Source organism: Ranitomeya variabilis, chromosome 4 (genome assembly GCF_051348905.1).
Source record: "Ranitomeya variabilis isolate aRanVar5 chromosome 4, aRanVar5.hap1, whole genome shotgun sequence".
Classification (NCBI taxonomy): Eukaryota; Metazoa; Chordata; class Amphibia; order Anura; family Dendrobatidae; genus Ranitomeya; species Ranitomeya variabilis.
The window spans coordinates 226660769-226682572 of NC_135235.1; positions in this window are offsets into that span (position 1 = coordinate 226660769).

Sequence of the window (21804 nt, forward strand, 5' to 3'; positions counted from 1 at the left end):
GCACAATAAGACTGACCCCATCTTATAAAAAATCATTTTTTTCTGCAATTTTCACCCCAAATTTGGGGTGCATCTTATGGTACGGTGCGTCTTATAGTCCGAAAAATACGGTACATACTGTATATACTCATGTATAAGCTGGGATTTTCAGCACATTTTTTTGTGATGAAAATGCCCCCCCTCGGCTTATACACGAGTTATGGTCCAGAAAGTCGGCAGGGGAGGGGGAACGAGGAGCCGACGGCTGTGGCACAGTGACAACTGCAGCCGCCAGCTTCCAGAAGACATCAATACTCACCCTCTGTCGCTGCATCTTAGTCACTGCACCTCTGACCTGGTGCCGGCAGCTCTTTTCTGCTCCTGTGGTCAGGTGGTACCGCTCATTAAGGTCATGAATATGGACGTGACTCCACTCCCATAGGCGTGGAGTGCATATTCATGACCTTAATGAGCGGTACCACGTGACCGCTCAGCACAGGAAGAACTGCCGCGCCTTGACAATGGAGATGCAGGGACATTCAGTGACGGAGCGAGGCGGGTGAGTATGACAGGGAGGACAGGGAAGCCATGTATACAAGGATCTATGAAGCTGTGATGGCCCGCACACGACAAAATTGGGAGTGACGGTGCTAGTGAAAGGAGCCAGAGGTTCCTAATATACTAGGTATGGAGATCACTGCACACGTACAAATAGAAAGTATGCTTTAAGTGGAAATTTATTTATAGTGATTTTCAGAAAAAAAGCGACTGGTGAGCGTTGACGTTTCGGCTAATGTATAGCCTTGATCACAACGTCGCTAGAAAAAATACAAATATTTACAATTAGATATGAACAATAAGTAGTGTATATACATATATCAAGGAATGTACATTAATATACAGAATTTACAATTGAGGTATTCATGTACAGAGAATAGGTCTCTGTGTAACCTAGTAACGAGATGTCATAGAAAAACATATGCAGATAAAGAGGCATAAAGACATATTTATTAAGAGAGATTCATATCATGGTGTATACCCTATATAGAGTGAGTAAGGTAATACGGTGGCCTACCCAATATATGGAGAGTCTATCTTGGTCTGAGACCGTGGTGTTGTAGGGCAATGGAAATAGTGTATCCTGTCAGAGTAGATAAAGAGAGGGGCATATATACGTTGAAGTCCCATGGGATAAGCATGGTGTGTCTTTACCGTGTGAAGAGGTAACTAGGACCTACCCTTGAAATTTAGTTGGTTGTCATGTAGCATAGAGTATCCTCTGCCTTGTGGGGCACAATCAACGTAATGGTTGAAATGAGGATGGGAATCCTATGTCAAGGGGCCTGTGGAAAGGTATGATAAAGTCATTCTGGAACAAGTTGTCTAATGTGTCCTGTAGGGTATGGTAGGAACCTACCCCAGTGGTATGCACGGGGATTTCCGTGTCCAGGTGTGGTGTCCAGACCCCAATGGGTATGTTATTGTGATGCCCAGCGTCTGTCCGGCAATGGCTGTGAAAATTAGTAATATAACATTAGCCACCGTGAGGCATAATGAGGATAACGTGAGTATACTTATCTTTGAGTTTGTAACCTACGTCCATAGGTGGCGCAGCGGGTGTGAGGCTGACACTCCCGTGTCTAAGCTGAGACTGGCGCTGGGAGACTGTGCGCGCTTCTAATCATAGAGCGCTGTGGGGTCATGTGACCGGAAGTGGTGGGGACGCTGGCGCTTGCGCTGTTCAGGCTGCAGATGTATGTGGCCAGCACCGTTTGTGTGTAGTCATGGGGATCGAGTGGGGAGATCGGCGCCTGCGCAATGGTGCTCTGATAGAGACGCTGGTAATTGCGCTGTGAAAGCTGACAGGGTTTTTTTTGTCATGAGGATCAGGTGGGGAGGAGGTGGGGAGAACGGTGCCTGCGCAGTAGTGTCCTGCGGTGGACCTAGTGACATGAAGAGGAAAAAAAGGGGGGGAGGGGGAGGGGGAATAGAACGGGATGGGCGTAATACTGGAAACAATGTACAAGGTGAATGCATACACGGAATTCTATAGACATCTAGGTCATTTAAAATGCAATTAGCACTGTCCAACGACAGGATATATATGAGAATGGACACAGAGATACGCTGTGTTGTGTATACAGGCAATTTGCAGATGCATATGTTATAAACATACATATTACATTTGAGTAGGAGTCCAAACCATATATTGAAAAAAAAGGGGGAAAGGAGAACAAAAGCAGAAGGAAACTTAGATAGACTCTATATAGTGGTAGGGGATCTTACCAACTCCACCGGTGGGGAAAGCCGAGTGGATGCGTGCGATTATTCAGTGGGTCTAAGGAAAGAAATGCATTACGTTAGCCAGTCTATTTCACGATTGAGGCCTCTTGGGCTGAGTGTGTCCAGTGTGTAGATCCAGTAAGTTTCACGCTGTTTTAATAGTAGGGTATGATTCCCACCCCGTCTCGGTCTGGGAACTTTTTCGAGAACTTGGAATCGTAATTGAGATATATTGTGCCTAGCTTCCTGAAAGTGGGCGGGTAGAGGTAGCCAGGTCTTACCACATCTGATGGTTGATTTGTGGCTTGAGATACGGTCTCTGATGGCCTGGATAGTTTCACCTACGTAAAGTAAGCCACAGGGGCACTTGATGATGTATATCACATAGTTGGATTCGCAGGTGTGATAGTCCCTTATGGGGTAGGTTTTACCTGTACGTGGATGAACTACCTCACTTCCTTTAATGATATTAGAACAGCACATACAATTCAAGCATGGAAATGTGCCCCTTCTTTTTTGTCCACTCAATGTGCGAGTCAGTGTTTGTTTATGTGATCCAATGTCGGCCCTAACCAATTTGTCCCTAATGTTCGGTGGTCTACGTAGGCACATAAGGGGGGGATTTCTGAAGATCTCCACTTTAGGATAAGCTTTGGTGAGTAGGGGCCACTGTCTTTGGATCAAGTTGTGAATTCTTTGCATGGAGGGATGATGACCATGGACAAAGGGTAATCTTGGTGGTTTCTGTGGCGGGATGGCTGCAGAATCTACGTCTGACAATATTTTGGTCATTTCCGTGTTAAGAAGTGTACGTGGGTATTGTCTGTCTTCGAACTTTTTGGCCATTTCACTCAGTCTGGTTTGTCTGACAGTGGGACTTGATACGATTCTAGAGACTCTTTTGAATTGAGATCGGGGAAGGCTGTTTCTTGTGGATTTGGGATGGCAGCTGTTGTACAATAGGAGATTGTTGCGGTCGGTGGGTTTGCTGTAAATGTCGGTAGTGAGAACCCCTTGGATATCTTTACATATTTTGGTATCCAGGAAAGTGATGGTCTCTGTGTGATGTGAAATTGAAAATTTGAGTTCCGGTCTCACTTCGTTGATGGTATTGTAAAACGTGGTTAAAGTGGTGTGGTCACCCTGCCAAATGCAAAAAATATCATCTATGTAACGGTACCATAGAAGAGCATGTTGTTGAAATAGTGAGTTGGGGTAAATGAAATCCTGCTCAAAGCGGTCCATATATAGGTTGGCGTACGCCGGGGCTACGTTTGAGCCCATAGCGGTCCCGCACGTTTGGACATAAAATTCATCCTCAAAAAGGAAATAATTCTCTCTAAGTACCAAATTGAGTAATTCAAGACAAAGGTCGTGGGAACGTCTGTCGATATTAGCCTCCGTTAGTGTGAGGGAGACTGCCTCAATCCCCTTATCATGTGAGATTGAGGTGTACAGGCTGCTAACGTCTAAGGTGTATAGGATACTGTTAGCTGGAACTATCTTGGTATCTTGGATTTTTTTCAGGAAGTCACTAGTGTCCAGGATGAAAGATTTAGTTTTGTGAGTGTATGGCGTGAGCAATTTCTCTAGGTAGATAGATATGGGGTTAAGAATGGAATCGGTGGATGCTACAATGGGGCGTCCCGGTGGATTTTGCAGATTTTTGTGGATTTTTGGGAGGATGTATAATACTGGAGTTACTGGATGTTCATTTGTCAAGTATGTTTTGGTTTTGGCATCGATGGTTTTTAGTTGTGAATGTCTAGTGAGAATGGCGTCAATCTTTCTCCGGATGTTATAGACAGGGTCTGATTGGATTTTTTTGTAAGTTGTGGTGTCTGATAACTGCCTTTTGACCTCAGCTGTATATTGTTTTTTATTCATCACTACGACAGCTCCTCCCTTATCCGCGGGTTTGATAACAATGTTGCTATTGTTTTTGAGTGAAGAGAGTGCTTGTTTTTCAGGTGGTGTTAAATTGTGACGGACTGGGAGGAGACCTACACGTTGGTCGTGGATAGTCTCCTTGATGTCTCTATCTAGGAGGTCAATAAAGGTCTCTACGGCATGGTTTGTCTTGGGGGGCATGAATTTGCTGGGGTTTCTCAGTCCCAGTTGGTCTAATGTGATTAATGACCCTTCGTCTCGATTGGGTAATGTCCCTAATGTGTTGCCAGTGGGGTGTGAATTGCCCTCAAAATGTACTTTTAATCTTATGTGCTGTTCTAATATCATTAAAGGAAGTGAGGTAGTTCATCCACGTACAGGTAAAACCTACCCCATAAGGGACTATCACACCTGCGAATCCAACTATGTGATATACATCATCAAGTGCCCCTGTGGCTTACTTTACGTAGGTGAAACTATCCAGGCCATCAGAGACCGTATCTCAAGCCACAAATCAACCATCAGATGTGGTAAGACCTGGCTACCTCTACCCGCCCACTTTCAGGAAGCTAGGCACAATATATCTCAATTACGATTCCAAGTTCTCGAAAAAGTTCCCAGACCGAGACGGGGTGGGAATCATACCCTACTATTAAAACAGCGTGAAACTTACTGGATCTACACTCAGCCCAAGAGGCCTCAATCGTGAAATAGACTGGCTAACGTAATGCATTTCTTTCCTTAGACCCACTGAATAATCGCACGCATCCACTCGGCTTTCCCCACCGGTGGAGTTGGTAAGATCCCCTACCACTATATAGAGTCTATCTAAGTTTCCTTCTGCTTTTGTTCTCCTTTCCCCCTTTTTTTTCAATATATGGTTTGGACTCCTACTCAAATGTAATATGTATGTTTATAACATATGCATCTGCAAATTGCCTGTATACACAACACAGCGTATCTCTGTGTCCATTCTCGTATATATCCTGTCGTTGGACAGTGCTAATTGCATTTTAAATGACCTAGATGTCTATAGAATTCCGTGTATGCATTCACCTTGTACATTGTTTCCAGTATTACGCCCATCCCGTTCTATTCCCCCTCCCCCTCCCCCCCTTTTTTTCCTCTTCATGTCACTAGGTCCACCGCAGGACACTACTGCGCAGGCACCGTTCTCCCCACCTCCTCCCCACCTGATCCTCATGACAAAAAAAACCCTGTCAGCTTTCACAGCGCAATTACCAGCGTCTCTATCAGAGCACCATTGCGCAGGCGCCGATCTCCCCACTCGATCCCCATGACTACACACAAACGGTGCTGGCCACATACATCTGCAGCCTGAACAGCGCAAGCGCCAGCGTCCCCACCACTTCCGGTCACATGACCCCACAGCGCTCTATGATTAGAAGCGCGCACAGTCTCCCAGCGCCAGTCTCAGCTTAGACACGGGAGTGTCAGCCTCACACCCGCTGCGCCACCTATGGACGTAGGTTACAAACTCAAAGATAAGTATACTCACGTTATCCTCATTATGCCTCACGGTGGCTAATGTTATATTACTAATTTTCACAGCCATTGCCGGACAGACGCTGAGCATCACAATAACATACCCATTGGGGTCTGGACACCACACCTGGACACGGAAATCCCCGTGCATACCACTGGGGTAGGTTCCTACCATACCCTACAGGACACATTAGACAACTTGTTCCAGAATGACTTTATCATACCTTTCCACAGGCCCCTTGACATAGGATTCCCATCCTCATTTCAACCATTACGTTGATTGTGCCCCACAAGGCAGAGGATACTCTATGCTACATGACAACCAACTAAATTTCAAGGGTAGGTCCTAGTTACCTCTTCACACGGTAAAGACACACCATGCTTATCCCATGGGACTTCAACGTATATATGCCCCTCTCTTTATCTACTCTGACAGGATACACTATTTCCATTGCCCTACAACACCACGGTCTCAGACCAAGATAGACTCTCCATATATTGGGTAGGCCACCGTATTACCTTACTCACTCTATATAGGGTATACACCATGATATGAATCTCTCTTAATAAATATGTCTTTATGCCTCTTTATCTGCATATGTTTTTCTATGACATCTCGTTACTAGGTTACACAGAGACCTATTCTCTGTACATGAATACCTCAATTGTAAATTCTGTATATTAATGTACATTCCTTGATATATGTATATACACTACTTATTGTTCATATCTAATTGTAAATATTTGTATTTTTTCTAGCGACGTTGTGATCAAGGCTATACATTAGCCGAAACGTCAACGCTCACCAGTCGCTTTTTTTCTGAAAATCACTATAAATAAATTTCCACTTAAAGCATACTTTCTATTTGTACGTGTGCAGTGATCTCCATACCTATGTATACAAGGATGGCACCGGGGAAGCTGAGCATACAAGGAAGGGACCGGGGAAGCCGAGCATACAAGGATGGGACCAGGGGAGTGGAGCATACAAGGATGGGACCGGGGGAGCCAAGCATACAAGCATGGGAGCGGAGGAGCCGAGCATACAAGGATGGGACCGGGGGAGCCAAGCATACAAGGATGGGACCGGGGAGCCGAGCATACAAGGATGGGACTGGGGGTGCTGAGCTTACAAGGATGGAACCCGGGGGGAGCTGAGCATACAAGGATTGGACAGGGGGAGCCGAGAATACAAGGATAGGACTGGGGGGAGCTGAGCATACAAGGATGGGACCGGGAAGACGAGCATACAAGGATGGGACCGGGAGCTGAGCATGCAAGGATGGGAGCAGAGCAGGGGAGCATGGAAACCATGCATACTGGGATAGGGATGAGGGAACAATACATACCCGGCTTATACTCGAGTCAATAAGCTTACCCAGTTTTCTGTGGCAAAATTAGGTGCCTCGGCTTATACTCGGGTCGGCTTATACTTGAGTATATACGGTAATTAAAATAAGGCGTGTGCCTTTATATTGCAGGGTTAAAACATTGTTATATGCCGAATGTCTTAAAGTTTGATAAGCATATTGCTGCATAGTGCCCTTTGTTTTTACATATAACATCAGATTTATCAAAAAATCTATTAGGTCCGTAAAATATCACAGACTCTGTATTCATCTCATTATTCAAAAGCAGAAAGACAAAAAATTTGACTATCATTTGCCTATGATGTTCGATAAAAAGAGATATTTGTTAAACAAAATTTGAAACAAATTCCCCTAATGCACTTATATCATATTTGTCTCTTCACTACTATTATTGCCTCTAAACTATGTAAATAATGCATTCTAAAAAATTCCAATTGATTTTTATAAAAACAGTAAAATTATTAATTCGTTATATTGTGTACTGATGTCTTCAATGCAGCAATAGAATATAAAAATCAAAGAGAAAAAGATATGCATACCAATGGGATCAACCTTAGAAAATAATTTTATTTGTACAAAATACAACAGGGCAAAACACACATTATTAAAAACATTTAAAAGCCAAAAAAAGACACATGGCTAATAGGCCATATGGACCCCCCAGGCAGACAGAAAAATACCTTTAGGCACCAAATAACATACAAGTTGTCCAGACAATAGGTATAAGCAATAAGTACCAATCTGCTGCCAGCTATACCTTAGATCCCTAGACATAATATGCCATAGAACAAAAATTGAGTGCAAACACCACATCATAAGCATATTTACCAAAGCTGCTGTGCAGAAATAGGAGCCATGGGATAGCATAGAACACCAACCAAGAACCTGTAACCATAATACGCCCTGTGGTTCAAAGCCCTAAAGGTCCGGATGGTCAAATGAGAATGCAATGAACAATAATGAGGTGCTGATACTGGGGGGAGAAGAGAGCTACTGATACTGGAAGGGGAGCAACCATGTGAAATAGGCATATTAGGCTTCATGGCTAACTTGCAAGAGACACGAGAAACTGCAAGTGATGCAAAATTACTACTTAGGCTACGTTCACATTAGCGGCGCCCGCCGCAGCGGCGGGCGCCGCAGCGGCGCCGCATGCATCATGCGCCCCTATATTTAACATGGGGGCGCATGGACATGCGGTGCACTTGCTTTTTGCGCCGCATGCGTCCCTGCGGCGCCCGCGTCGGGTCGCGGAGGACGCAGCAAGTTGCATTTTTGCTGCGTCCAAAATCAATGAAAAAAAGGACGCATGCGGCGCAAAAAGCTGCGTTGTGCATGTGTTCACATTTGCGCTGTGCGTTGCGGCGGCGACGCTGCGGCGCACACCGCAAATGTGAACGTAGCCTTATTAGTCTGACTGACATACATGTAGAAAGGATGCAAAGTCCACATAGTGAGATTGCTCCCTTTATGGGAGGAGTCCCATCTACATACATGCCTCCCATTTCACCTGATAGACCTTTTTGAAGCACAGGTCATTAGAGATATGGAAACATTAGTGTACCCGGTAGCACTATCGAATTTGACAAATTTTGAAAAGAATGCTATGAGGGAGATTGCAGGCTGGGAAGACACAGTAGTCAGACCCGCGGACAAAGGGGGCAATGTAGTGTTGCTACCCAGGCCCTTATATATAGCAGAAGCAGAAACACAACTAACAGATACAGAGGTGTATGAGAAATTACAGAAAGATCCAACTCATAAATTTAGCAACAAACTTGAGGAAGCATGTTGAATTACAGGTGATTTCGCAGAAACAAGCCGAGAAATTGCTGCAGAAGTTCCCAACAAAACCCCATTGGTACCACGTACCAAAAATTCACAAGTCTAAAACGTTACCTCCAGGACGCCCAATTGCATCAGGAATAGGGTCCCTGACGGAGCCCCTTTCCCGGGACATTGATTGGCTGCTTAGCCCCATGCTCAGTAATATACCATTTTATCTACCATCTTATCTGAAAGACAATAGTGCGTTTTTGAAAAACATACGCAGTTTTATTTGGCAACCTGGTTTTGCACTCGCATCTATAGATGTAGAAAGCCTTTTATGCGAAAATACCACAACAGCAGGGTGTGCAGGTAATAAGAGATTCTGGATAGCACTGACAAAAGCCAGGCATTCATTAATTTTGTTTGTGAGGGCATGTCCTACATCCTCGAGCATAATGCTTTCACATTTATGGATACATGGTATCTACCAAAAATTGGAACCGCGATGGGGACTCTACATACTAGAGTATGTAAGTATGACTCTACTCTATACACTACACAAAACCCCTACTTGAAGCATATAAAGACATATTTTTGGTACGTCGACGACATGTTCATAGTATGGGATGGTACGGAACAAACATTCCAGGAGTTTGTACTATACCTTAATCAGAGCAATGATATGAATATGTTGTTTTCTGGGGGAACAAGGATGGAATTTCTTGATGTGTTGGTTGAGATAAAAGAGGGATCCATCTGCACCTCCACGTACCGTAAACGCACGGCTACCAACTCCATGATGCATTTCAATAGTTATCACCCGGGGTATACCAAACAATCATTGCCATATAGCCAGTTTCTAAGATTAAAGCGGACAAATAACACACAGGAAGGGTACCAACAGCAGGCTGAGGATTTATTTAATAGATTTAGGCAAAGAGGGTATCCTAGTACTATGCTGCATGCAGCGTTGGAAAAGGTGGAGGAAAAGGGAAAAGAGGATAATAATGATGTTGTTGGTCAGAAAGAAGAGAAAAGACTGGCATTTTGTTTTCAATATGGCCCTATGGACCAGCAGATACTATCCTCCATAAGAAAAAACTGGCATATCCTAGAAAGGGACAAAGATCTTACTGAGATTGTGGCTAGAGGGCCCGTCATCTCGTGCAGACGAAGCACGAGATTGAGAGACATTTTGGTGCATAATCGTCTGGATAATCCAAGGGGAAAAAATTGGCTAAATAGAGATGTTCCTAAGGGCAACCACAAGTGTGGACATTGCCCCTTTTGTCGGATGCATATCACGGACCGTGAAATCCGCATGGGGGCAATAAAACACACCGTAAATCAATTTATATCATGTAAAACAAACTTTGTGGTATATGTCATTTTATGCACATGCGGGTCTTTCTATATAGGCAAAAAATACGCCCCTTATACGTACGTTTCAGGGAACGCTATAAATCTGTAATGACAGGTAAAGGCATCCCACGATTGATCAATCACGTTAAAGAAAAGCACATGGGGGATCCTAATGTCTTGATGTTCGCAGGTTTGGAGAGAGTAGTGCTGCCACCTAGAGGTGGAAATTTGCATAGATTGTTGTTCCAGTGAGAAGCAAAATGGATCATGCGCACAGGCGCAATGGGACCGATGGGGTTAAATGATAGAATGGACATGTCCATATTCCTGTGAAATAACTAGGTAAGACTGGTCCCTAAGGGCGCATAGATCCATGGTTTTTTTTTTCTTCTCCCTGCTACAGGCCAAGCCAGGCATAATAATAACTCCCCGACAGGTTTATACTAAGAAATTGTTTCTCCGGTAATGTGACACAGGTGTTGTCTTTCTTTTCTCTTTGCTATACAGACATTTTGATACAAATAATGTGGCAATGTTTTTAACAGTTGTATGTCTTTTGCACTTTGTTATGTGGTTGATGTGATGGGAGGAACTTGCCCTGGACTAAGGGATATCACTCACCGTCATATCCTCTGATGTATAGACCCGTTGAAGCGCTAAGTGGCGACTTTGGCGCGAAGATCGCCGACGGCATGGCCGATCCCACACTGGGATCGGCTCGGGTTTCACGAAACTCGACATTGCCGAAAGTCGGCGACTTATGAAATTGACCGATCCGTTTCGTTCAAGCCTACCGGTGAGTGCTATCTGCATTTTTCTTCTTTGCTGCATACACCCTGTTTTTGCATGAGCACCCGGAGTCCATAGAGATGGCCTCTATCCGGAAAGCACTCCATTCAGCATATGGTTGTCTGGCCTCACAGCAGTGCCGTTATATTTTTCTTTTTTGCATATATATATGTGTATGGTTTTTTGAAAAGTAATATATATGGGGCTGATACATCGTATATAATGTTGGTACCTTAATATCATCTAGTACCTATTTTTGTGTCGACAAAGTTCATGGATCACTCTGAAGAACATAGGATATGGGACTAAAACCCGGGAGAGATATAAGTGGGTCCGTTATACCGTTTACTATAAGGTTTTTGCAAGGCCCTAATGTAATTTTGACACGTCCTGATTGATTAGTTCTGCATTCATGCATGAACAATGGTATGCACACTAACACTGGTGGTTGCTACTTAGTATGACTACCTTGAACAGGGGTGTCAAACTGCATTCCTCGAGGGCCTCAAACCATGCGTGTTTTCGAGATTTCCTTCTCATTGCACAAGGTGCTGGAATCATTCTGTGCAGGTGATTAAATGATCACCTGTGCAATACAAGGAAATCCTGAAAACATGACCTGTTTGGAGCCCTTGAGGAATGCAGTTTGACACCCCTGACCTTGAAGATATAGGGGTATATTTACATATTCTGGTGGATCGCATCCTCATTTCTGAGGTCACTTAAATATGAGGATTTGGTTGCCTTTGGAGTACTCCCTCGTTAATGGGCGCAAGCGCATAACCTACTGAGTCGAGCATTATTTGTAACTATGGTAACCCCTGCATCGACACTGTGTGTGTATTGACATAGTTTCGGCAATTTGACTAGAGTGACTTACTACGCAGGCACTGATAGGTGGACTTCATGGACTAGAAGGAGTCTCCTTTGATAATAAGCGCAAGCGCATTACTTAATAAGTTTAGCGTCTTTTTAACCAAGGTAACCTTCGCGCTGGTACTGTGGGCGCCACTGTGCAGTCTCGGCAATTTGGCCAGAGTGACTCACTGCGCAGGCGCGATAGGGTGAATTCTTTGAACCGGAAGTAGTCGCCTGTGTGTACACACTGCTAGCAAACTGCATGCCGTCGCACCTTCACGGATGGTAACTATTATATTTCATTATTTAGGTATAAAAAGGACAGGGTGGGGCTGCTTACCTCATATTCTCCCTGATGAAGACGCTTCCATAGCGTCGATACGCGTGGGGCTTTAGTCTCTCTTCTCCCCCCAGTATCAGCACCTCATTATTGGTCATTGCATTCTCATTTGACCATCTGGACCTTTAGGGCTTTGAACCACAGGGCGTATTATGGTTACAGGTTCTTGGGTGGTGTTCTATGCTTCCATGGCTCCTATTTCTGCACAGCAACTTTGGTAAATATGCTTATGATGTGGTGTTTGCACTCAATTTTTGTTCTATGGCATATTATGTCTAGGGATCATAAGGTATAGCTGGTAGCAGATTGGTACTTATTGCTTATACCTATTGTCTGGACAACTTGTATGTTATTTGGTGCCTAAAGGTATTCTATCTGCCTGGGGGGTCCATATGACCTATTAGCCATGTGTCTTATTTTGGCTTTTAAATTGTTTTTAATAATGTGTGTTTTGCCCTGTTGTATTTTGTACAAATAAAATTTTTCTGAGGTTGATCCCATTGGTATGCATATCTTTTTCTCTTTGATATCTATTGTCTTTTCATATGCATATGGCTGATCCCTGACCTATATATGTGGTGCCCGCTATTCTTTTTCTCTCAGAATATAAAAATCGCATCAATTGAATGGGACGCTCTATAGATGACCTTTTATTTGTTTGGAAAGGTCCAAAAGAATCAATAGAAAACTTCCAAAAAATATGTTAACATTAGTGTTGAGCATTCCGATACCGCAAGTATCGGGTATCGGCCGATATTTGCTGTATCGGAATTCCGATACCGAGTTCCGATATTTTTGTGATATCGGAAATCGGAATCGGAAGTTCCCAGTGTATGGTTCCCAGGGTCTGGAGGAGAGGAGACTCTCCTTCAGGCCCTGGGATCCATATTCATGTAAAAAATAAAGAATAAAAATAAAAAATATGGATATACTCACCCCTCTGGCGGACCCTGGACCTTAGCGGTGTAACCGGCAGCCTCCGTTCCTAAGAATGCAGTGAGTGTAGGACCTGCGATGACGTCGCGGCTTGTGATTGGTCGCGTGAGCGGTCACATGAGCAGTCACGCGACCAATCACAAGCCGCGACGTCATCGAAGGTCCTTCACTCTGACCCTTCTACGGGTCAGAAGCGCCAGGCAGGCGTGAAACGGCCGTCGTCAGGCTTGCAGCACTCTGTGCGAATGTACCCCGGCCGTGAAGACTTTTATGTGAGTAAATAAAGAAACTGTCTCAGAAGATCAGTGAGTGCAGCCTTTTCTTTCTTTTCAGCGTTATATTCACTGGCTATTTACACAGGCTTAAACACCCGAGATCAGGCGGCAAGACTCCGAATGCAGGCAAATGTGCTCAGCTATATTGATAAGAGGTAGTGCGGTCACTCTTTTTTCCTATTGACATTGATTCAATCCATCTAAGTCTGCATTCCAAATGGCGCTCCTTCTCTTCTGAGCTCTGCCATGCGCCCAAACGGTAGTTCCCCCGCACATATGGGATATCAGCATAATCAGAACAAACTGGATAACAACTTTTGGGGTCGAATTTCTCCTTTCACCCTTGGGAAAATACAAAACTGGGGGCTAAAAAATAATTTTTGTGAAAAAAAAATAATTTTTCTTTTTAGGGCTCTGCGTTATAGACTGTAGCGAAACACTTGGGGGTTCAAAGCTGTCAAAACACATCTAGATAAGTTCCTTAGGGGGTCTACTTTCCAAAATGGTGTCACTTGTGGGGGGTTTCAATGTTTAGGCACATAAGGGGCTCTCCAAACGCAACATGGCGTCCCATCTCAATTCCAGTCAATTTTGCACTGAAAAGTCAAACGGCGCTCCTTCCCTTCCGAGCTCTGCCATGCACCCAAACAGTGGTTTATTCCCACATATGGGGTATCGGCATACTCAGAACAAATGGCACAACAACTGTTCGGGTCCAATTTCTTCTCTTACCCTTGGGAAAATAAAAAATTGGGGGTGAAAAGATCATATTTGTGAAAAAATATGATTTTTTATTTTTATGGCTCTGCATTATAAACTCCTGTGAAGCACTTCGTGGGTTAAAGTGCTCACAACACATCTAGATAAGTTCCTTAGGGGGTCTACTTTCCAAAATTGTGTCACTTGTGGGGGGTTTCAATGTTTAAGCACATCAGGGGCTCTCCAAATGCAACATGGCGTCCCATCTCAATTCCAGTCAATTTTGCATTGAAAAGTCAAATGGCGCTCCTTCCCTTCCGAGCTCTGCCATGCCCCCAAACAGTGATTTACCCCCACATATGGGGTATCAGCATACTCAGTACAAATTGTACAAAAACTTTTCCAGTCCATTTTCTCCTGTTACCCTTGGTAAAATAAAACAAATTGTAGCTGAAATAAATTTTTTGTGAAAAAAAGTTAAACATTCATTTTTTTTTTTAAACATTCCAAAAATTCCTGTAAAACACCTGAAGGGTTAATAAACTTCTTGAATGTGGTTTTGAGCACCTTGAGGGGTGCAGTTTTTAGAATGGTGTCACACTTGGTTATTTTCTATCATACAGACCCCTCAAAATGACTTAAAATGTGATGTGGTCCCTAAAAAATATTGGTGTTGTAAAAATGCGAAATTGCTGGTCAACTTTTAACCCTTATAACTCCCTAACAAAAAAAATGTTGTTTCCAAAATTGTGCTGATGTAAAGTAGACATGTGGGAAATGTTACTTATTAATTATTTTGTGTGACATATCTCTGTGATTTAAGGGCATAAAAATTCAAATTTGGAAAATTGCTAAATTTTCAAAATTTTCGCCAAATTTCCATTTTTTTCACAAATAAACACAAGTTATATCGAAGAAATGTTACCACTGTCATGAAGTACAATATGTCACGAGAAAACATTGTCAGAATCACTGGGATCCGTTGAAGTGTTCCAGAGTTATAACCTCATAAAGGGACAGTGGTCAGAATTGTAAAAATTGGCCCGGTCATTAACGTGCAAACCACCCTTGTGGCTTAAGGGGTTAATTTTCCCATCACATCTCTCATGTACCCCCTCACATATCTCATTTTCACTTCACTCCTGTCATTTTCAGATCACTCCACTATTTCCCCCTCACTCCACATATTTTCCACTCACACCTCTTCATTTTCACCTCACACCTTTCATTTTCACCTCACACCTTTCATTTTCCCCTCACTCCTCACATTTTCCTCCTCACACCTGTCATTTTGACCTCACACCTGTCATTTTCCGATCATTCCACTATTTTCCCCTCATTTTTCCCTCACTCCTCTCGTTTTCCCCACAATCCTCTCTTCCTTTCTCATGTGAACAGCAGCTTCCTGTTATGAGCACAGCGGTGTAATCCATGAGGCTCCTCCCTTTCCCTTGACGTCATGCCTCACAGGAGCAACTCCATTCTAGACACGACAGAGCTAGATATGGCCTGTGCCTGCCGCGCACTGATACTCTGAAGGCGGTGGCCCTTATTGTAGCTCGCAGAAGCTGGAACGTCACAGTCGGTGAGTTTTTCAGGGTGGCTTTCGAGGTGAATGTGTCTCCACCCATGTGGGCTAACTATGTGGGCCATGTGGATGGGGCCTTGTGTGTGGAGTGAGTGTGGCTATGCAGAGTGGGCGGGGCTATGTGGAGTGGATGTAACTTGATACATACACACACAAACATACACACACTCAGCTTTATATATATAGATATACACACAGTATATATTAAACAATCAATTGGTTTCTTCACTCATCATTTATTTATTTTTACTCAGTTATATAGCCCTATCTTATTCCGCAGTACATTTACAGACATTATCAGCACTGTCCCCACTGGGGTTCACAATCTAAATTCCCCATCAGAATGCATTTGTAGTGTAGTAGGAAACCAAAGAACCTGGATGAAACCCAGGCAAACACAGGGAGAACATACAAACTCCTTGCAGATGTTGTCCTTGATTGGATTTGAACCCAGGACCCCAGTGCTGCAAGGCTGCTTCCTTAGAAAGCGTCAGTGTGAAATGCGCTTCGGGGCAGTCATGGTAGCATTCACGGTCTTTTGATCACACTATAGGTAACCATTGAACCTATCTAAATTTGCTTAAATGGACTAGCCTGTTTGAATTAGAAGAATTTCAGACCATATACCTATTGTGAAACTGGCAAGTATTTTCCGTTTGACACTGCATATATGTATTATTATACCCATGGCTAAACTTGACTCACCACCTCCTTTCTCTATACTTGATTTATCTTTTTTTCTGAATCCTCAAACATGCATCATTAATTGTATGGGTCATGTATTGAAAAAAATATGTTTAATAAAAACGTATTTAATTTTATATTTTGTGAGTGGTTTAATGAATATTTTGTATTCATATAAAGGTTGCAAAGTTGCCTTTGTGTCTGAAAGTAATGAAACAAACCAAACCAAGCAATATATTTTAAACCTTTACCTTTCATTCCACCTTCAAGCTTAATGATATGTTGCAAATTTAGAAAAAAGTCAACTGAAGTTTTACTAAATTTATCTTGAAAAAACTTAGGTCCATCAAGTTCAATCTTTCTCCACCAATTATACATTCTTTGTCACTAAATTATCAATATCCCATTATCTTATGTGTAGCGAGAGTGGAAGAACCACTGTTCTATTGTCCAAGGAGAATCTTGAGAGACATAACAAGGTGAGAACCTGACTTTTCACTAGAGCCATTGCAGGTGGGGTTAGACTTGGCTCCCGATGAGCACCAGGTTCTTCTCCAGAACAGACCATGGATGCACGGCAGTTGACTCCCAAGGGACTAGTAGCTGGAACAACCGGGAAAGAGAAGACAGCTGATGCAGGCAGGCACAGGTAGGAGCAGAATGATACGGCTGATACACAGGTTGGCATGGCAAGTGCTGATGGATCTCACTGATGTACAGATTGGCACTGCAAGTGCTGGTGGATCCAACTGATGTACAGATTGGTACTGCAAGTGCTGGTGGATCCAACTGATGTACAGACTGGTATGGTGGATGCAGGCGAATCCTTTTTTAATAGAGACTGACAAGGCAAGTACCGGCAAGGAGGTTAGGGATAGACAGATACTAGCAGAAACTAGCAGGAACTAGTGGAATGGGACCTTAGAACTAGCAAGCATGTTTGGGAACAGACTAAAAATGCTGCACAAGCACCTCCATGTAGGTGTAGGTGCCTTAAACAATAAGTGTCTCCCAGCCATAGGTTGGGGACACTTGAGGACAGTGTGCGTAGCTTGTTTTAGAAGGAGGGAGCGCTCTTGCGCATCCTAAGCACAGTGCCTGGGCATCTGCACTCCGTAAGCACAACCTGGGCAGCAGCCGACAAGGAAGGAGGAGATGTGGGACAGGGGCTATGGCGATGAGTGAGTCTGCATCCCTGACAGGGAAGTGGTACAGTGTGCAGAGATGCCAGTGCTACATCATGTGCACTGAGGAAATCATCCAGCCCTCCTTGAAAAGCTGTTATTATGTCTGCCATTGCTACATCTTGTGGTTGGCATTCCACAGTCTGACTGCTGTAACTGTAAGCAACCTTTTCTTATTTGGCTGCCAAAATGGCCTTTCCTCCACCCATAGTGCTTTAGCTCCTTTGTAAGGTCTTTGGAAGGAATAAGTAATGTGCCAGTCCTTTGTATTGACCAATGTTACACCCGCTCTTCAGTGAGAACATATTTATAGGAGTTTCTCAGAACATGTATTATGCAGTCTCTGAAATTTATCCCTGAGATTTGAATAACAAGACTTGCAAAACCTCATAGAGTTTAGGTTTTTAGAAAAACCACATTGACTACATCTTAATAAGATGGGAGAGCTTCCACCCAAGATTATAAATGAGAAGTATTTCTGCAGAACATTCTGTTTAGGAATGAATAATTTAGTTTAACAACGATATGCACCAGAATGTAGGCCATTTTGCACCGGATTCTGTAGATGTACAGTATGTTCTGTAAGTTACAGTTGAGTGAATCTTCAAATTAGAATTCAGCACAGTTGAGTGAATCTTCAAATTAGAATTCAGCACATTTGCCGTATTGAAGTGGAAATGTTATGTACATTCAATTGACGAGGAAGGGTTAATAAAAACACCTATTCTCACCTCTTTTCAGTCCTCACCATATCTGTCCTGCCTACTGCCATCCTTCAATTGACTCTTCTGCCTTCTATCATCGTTCTGGATCTCGAAGACTTTGAGGCATTGCCCCACATTGTTGACTATCTTTGATATGAGTTTTGGATACTGGGATATCATCTAATGAATGGAAGACCTTCCCAGAAGTTTTGGAGAATGAAGATACTTAGGTAATAAAATATTCAGAGCACAATAAAAAAATGCCTGCATAAAAATTACAAAAGTGGAATAAAAGTCTTAGTAAATGTCTCTTTGCTAGATTCTCAACGTTGAAGCTGAAAGCCTACGAAGAACTCCGCATTACACAGAATAAAGTAGTGAGATAAGGAATGCTCAACAACACTATCTCAGTACAAATGATGTCTTAAAAATTCACAGACCATTTGTATTAATGATTTGTCCAGTCAGATCTTCATTTCAGGTAGTAATAGTTAATAGGGTTGAGCGACTTTTACTTTTTTGGGGTCGAGTCGGGTTTTGCGAAACCCGACTTTATCAAAAGTCGAGTCAAGTGAAGTCGGCCGATTATTGCGAAAAGTCGGGGATCGACCGAAACATGAAAACTAATGCAAGTCAATGGGGAAGCATAGTCGGCAGTGAGTGGAGGCCAGGAAAACACCTACAGTGCCCATTTTAATGGCAAAAACATCCATTCTTGTTACTGAAGCTTGTCAATCTTAATTTACTTTATAATAATAGATAGGCATTGGAAATTGGGGGTCATTTGGCTAAAGTTGTGGGGGGTAGGGCTGGTTCAAGTTTTTAGTGGGCCCAGGAAACGTGGACTATGTCACAGCGGTGGAGCAGTGAGAGGTAAGTATGTCAAGTTTGCAAGTGCTGTGATCCTGAGCAAGCAGGGGGGGCCCACTCGTTGGCATTGGCACTGGCACAGGGCCCCTCAAAGTACAGCGGTGTGTTTGCACGGCGGGGGCGCCTCCCACCGGCAGCGACACTTTTGCGTACTCTGAGGGGCCCTGTGCCAGTGACGTCGCCAACGAGTATGCCCCCCCACCTGATGAAGGAACCTGCACTTTCATCTGCACTTTCCTCTTTGTCCCTGTGTAAGGTGGTATAGCATGCGGGAAGGGGAACCTTACTTTCAGCAGGGTCAGATTCTGGCTGTGTAGAGTGCAAGGGGAATGTAGTGGTCTGGGTCAATGTACCAGCAGACTCATCTAGCAGTGGCTGGGCAATGGGCAGGATGAGGAGGAAACACAGATATAGGCCAAAGAATAAAGTAGGCTAAATGCAGTTCAAAATTGGTAACAGGACTAACCAGGCAGCATTGCTTTGTTCAGTGGAGGACAACTGTAATGAGAGGCTGACACAGTTAGTAGGCCCAAGTAATAAAGTGGGCCAAATGAAGTTCAAAATTGGTAACAGTAGTAAACAGGCGGCACTGCTTTGTTCAGTGGAAGAGAACACCAAGGAGCGGCAGACACCGTTACTAGGCCCCAACCAAAGTAGTAGGGCAACTGCAGTGTGACATTAAAAAAAACTTAATGAGAGCCTGAAGGTTGAAGCTCAGACAAGGAAACCTGGAGGAGAACACCAAGGAGCGGCAGACACCGCTACTAGGCCCCAACCAAAGTAGTAGGGCAACTGCAGTGTGACATTAAAAAATAGGTAATGAGAGCCTGAAGGTTGAAGCTCAGACAAGGAAACCTGGAGGAGAACACCAAGGAGCGGCAGACACCGTTACTAGGCCCCAACCAAAGTAGTAGGGCAACTGCAGTGTGACATTAAAAAATACTTAATGAGAGCCTGAAGATTGAAGCTCAGACAAGGAAACCTGGAGGAGAACACCAAGGAGGAGGAGAACACCAAGGAGCGGCAGACACCGTTACTAGGCCCCAACCAAAGTAGTAGGACAACTGCAGTGTGACATTAAAAAATACTTAATGAGAGCCTGAAGGTTGAAGCTCAGACAAGGAAACCTGGAGGAGAACACCAAAGAGGAGGAGAACACCAAGGAGTGGCAGACACCATTACTAGGCCCCAACCAAAGTAGTAGGGCAACTGCAGTGTGACATTAAAAAATACTTAATGAGAGCCTGAAGGTTGAAGCTCAGACAAGGATACCTGGAGGAGAAAACCAAGGAGTGGCAGACACCGTTACTAGGCCGCAACCAAAGTAGTAGGCCAACTGCAGTGTGACATTAAAAAATACTTAATGAGAACCTGAAGGTTGAAGCTCAGACAAGGAAACCTGGAGGAGAACACCAATTTGCGGCAGACACCGTTACTAGGCCCCAACCAAAGTAGTAGGGCAACTGCAGTGTGACATTAAAAAATACTTATTGAGAGTCTGAAGGTTGAAGCTCAGACAAGGAAACCTGGAGGAGAACACCAAGGAGCGGCAGACACCGTTACTAGGCCGCAACCAAAGTAGTAGGCCAACTGCAGTGTGACATTAAAAAATACTTAATGAGAGCCTAAGGCCATGTTCACACTTCGCGGTTTTTACCGCGGATCCGCGGCGATTTTGATGCTACGGTTCCGCAGCAGTTTCCATAGCGTTTACATTAACATGTAAACCCTATGGAAACCGCAAACCGCAGTGCACATGCTGCGGGAAAAACCGCGCAGAAACGCAACGGTTTACAAACCGCAGCATGTCACTTCTTTGTGCAGAATCGCTGCGATTCTGCACCCATAGGAATGCATTGATCCGCTTACTTCCCGCATGGGGCTGTGCCCACGTTGCGGGAAGTAAGCGGCTAATGTGCGGTTGCTACCCGGGGTGGAGGAGAGGAGACTCTCCTCCAGGCCCTGGGAAGCATAAATAGTGTAAAAAAAAAGAATTAAAATAAAAAATGATGCTATACTCACCTCTCAGCGCTGCACGCGGCCGTCCCCGGTCTCAGTTGCTGTGCGAACAGGACCTGCGGTGACGTCACGGTCACATGACCGTGATGACGCCACGGTCACATGACCGTGACGTCACGAAGGTCCTTCCCGGCACAGCATCTTTGGAACCAGACCGCCGAGTGCAGCGCCGAGGAGATCGCGACATCAGAGGGTGAGTATAACCAATTTTTATTATTTTTAACATTACTATTGATGCTGCATATTGCTGCATATGCAGCATCAATAGTATAGGCGGAAACCCGCAGCGGAAACCGCGGAACAAACCGCGATAAATCTGCAGGGATAACCGCAGCGGTTTTGCCCTGCAGATTTATCAAATCCGCTGCGGGAGAACCTGCAGAGGTCACACGCAAAGTGTGCACATAGCCTGAAGGTTGAAGCTCAGACAAGGAAACCTGGAGGAGAACACCAAGGAGGAGGAGAACACCAAGGAGCGGCAGACACCGTTACTAGGCCCCAACCAAAGTAGTAGGGCAACTGCAGTGTGACATTAAAAAATACTTAATGAGAGCCTGAAGGTTGAAGCTCAGACAAGGAAACCTGGAGGAGAACACCAAGGAACGGCAGACACCGTTACTAGGCCCCAATCAAAGTAGTAGGGCAACTGCAGTGTGACATTAAAAAATACTTAATGAGAGCCTGAAGGTTGAAGCTCA